At 34.7% G+C, this 2,500-nt stretch overlaps 1 protein-coding gene across 5 annotated transcripts in view; it reads left to right on the top strand.

Annotated features, from left to right (window-relative positions):
• The window catches only part of LOC106874939 (uncharacterized), a 231,779-nt gene that overhangs the window by 202,604 nt on the left and 26,675 nt on the right, over positions 1–2,500 (top strand). The window contains exon 1 of one of the 5 annotated variants that reach the window (XM_089347896.1): positions 331–1,073. The exons of the other annotated variants lie outside the window; for them this stretch is intronic. The gene's annotated coding sequence lies outside the window, so the exon portion shown is untranslated. Of the gene's footprint in view, positions 1–330; positions 1,074–2,500 lie in introns of those variants that run through there. 5 annotated transcript variants of the gene reach the window in all.

Here is a 2,500-nt window from a genome sequence, read left to right as displayed (position 1 = left end):
TATTCCCGAGAACTATGTTAAGGGTACAGGTGTCCGTAGAGTGCTCAGCCACTTGCACGTTAGTTTCACGAGCAGGCTGTTCCGTTGATCGGATCAACTGGAACCCTCGATATCGTAACCAACGAAGTGCCAACAACAACAAGATCAACATTGGTTTCAATTTTATGTTTGTATGCGTGTATGTATATTTTAGGAGATTCTTGTGTCAGATCACTTTTAACTGCTACTGGTAACTAGCAGCCGAGTACAACCTGTTGCATGGTCGATGTATTGGTTACTAAAATGTCAACACCACAGAGCCAGCTTGATGAGGGGCGTAGCTGTTTGGACATCTTAAGGGATAAAAAATCAATGCACGTTAAAAGGCGGATGAAGTCTGTGTGCAAATGTGTGCAAATGTGCTTCTTTCAAATCCCTGCCGATTTCTATGCATCCTTTGATGGTGAAATCTACGAGAAGACCCTGAAATCAAATCTGCTGTTGATATAGCTGCTTGTCATCATGCAATGTTTGTCACTAGATTCCAGTTACTAATATTAAGAGAGTAGGATACGTGTTGTACAGGAGTAAGCTACTTAAATCCGGTGACGTACAGATGTCTCATTTCATCTTGTTCATCTTGTTTCTCTATTGAAGTCCTAAAGCGATAACAGAGTAGCGACGTGTGCAGACTTAACCAGAGATGATTTGAATTTCATCTGTTTCATAGCTTGAGGCCTTGCATGTCAATTGCTTGTTTTAAGAATAATGTTGGACTACACAAACATAATGTATTGGTATGGTGTCGATTGAGACGTTTATCATTTGTCAAGATGAAGAGAATAGCGTTCAGTCAATTCATGGCCAGTATCCAAATTAAAATGCCACCTGCTTATTAAATGGTGCTTGAAGAGGATATTGAACTGGTATTAAATATTATAACCTTTATTTATCTATTATTTTTGAGGAGAAGGAAACGATAAAAACTGAAATATATTATCAAAAAGAAAACAAACGAGCGAACTGTATTGGACTGTATTGAACTGTATTCACTAAAAGTGTTAAACGATCATTAACCAGTTTGAACCCAGATTGTAAGTTTTCTTTCTTCGCCAAGTTTTATTAAGCATTCGTTTTTAAAACAATTTCGTTTTGTTAGCTTTGAAATTTGAGAATCAAAATAACTCATACTCTAATTTTTGTTTCTCAATTTGTCGGGATATCTCACTGCAGCACTACGTTCCGTACTTGCATTTTCTTCAATAAGCCTATAGAATCCAGATAGCTTTTTAAAACTTGTTTGGATCATCAAGAATTTTGAGGAAATTAAATTTTTGCTGTGGTAGTAGCGTTTCGTTTCATTACTACAGTGTACTACAAACATATCTATAGTTTTTGCTGTCTTTTAGCAAACACTTCGTGTTACGATAACTGTTAACGATTCATCCACACAGTATGTCAGTATATAGGAAAAGAGAAGGAAAAGCTGTACACGTGTTTCGAGTATTCTTGGAATCGTCATCGGCAACTGTATACTGTCTCCCCTTATCTACAAACACGCTGCTTATATAACCACTTACATTAGAGGTTACCTTAACCTCTTATTTATATATTTCAAAAGTTTCCTAGTCTACTAGATCAAGCATTAAATTTCTGGTGTGTGAAGCGTTTTGTTTTATTGCTAATACATATTGTAAAATACGTCCATAGGTTTCTCCAGTTTACTGTATCTCCTAATATTGTGCTAGAGAAGGCACATTTATAGCTGATGACTCTTCTAGTAAAAACCGAATCACTTTTTCTATCCATGGACATATTGTCTAAATGAACTGTATACATTCTTTACAATCTATTGTGTTGGCTTCAATATATATATATATATATATCGACAGATTTGTTTCAGGAAATGTTTCATTTGTTTCTGCTTCAGTACTGGTTTCTTACATGTGTTTACTTTGCAATACTGAAACCAAACGTGATAACCGTCGTCGACATGATTAAATGAAATCTTCGATCAAAATTGGTCGAGTGCCTTTAATTTCAATCATTATGCTTCCGTCTCTTATTCTAAAATTCGATGATATGACAGTCCATGTTCTTTATAAAATTTCCTGTCCTGAATATTATGCACTGTTGATTCCCTGATAACTTCATTTCAGTCTACTTTTGCTTTGATAGCTAAGACAGTTAGTTATTGGAAAATTTTACAAAGACCACGTGTTTTAAAGCAACGAATCAGAATAATATATTCGGTAGTAAGAGAAAAAGAATCAAAACTTAAGATTAAGTTATACCACATTATTCATTTATTATTATACTTTAAAGTACAAGAGCGGTGGACTGGCAGACTCGTTAGAACGTCGGGCAATATGACTGCCGGTATTTATTTGAAAAGTGTAGAATCTTCTTTCCACTACTAATCAATAATAAATCAGTAGACAGACTTTTTACAAGGATGAAAATAACAAATACTAAGTTTTTTGTTTTTAACATAAATACTGCCATAATTTTGTTACTTAGT

The sequence above is a fragment of the Octopus bimaculoides genome, chromosome 2, assembly GCF_046866305.1.
Source record: "Octopus bimaculoides isolate indiv1 chromosome 2, ASM4686630v1, whole genome shotgun sequence".
Taxonomy (NCBI): domain Eukaryota; kingdom Metazoa; phylum Mollusca; class Cephalopoda; order Octopoda; family Octopodidae; genus Octopus; species Octopus bimaculoides.
The sequence above is the reverse complement of the archived record's forward strand: the minus strand, read 5'-3'. Positions and strand labels throughout refer to the sequence as shown.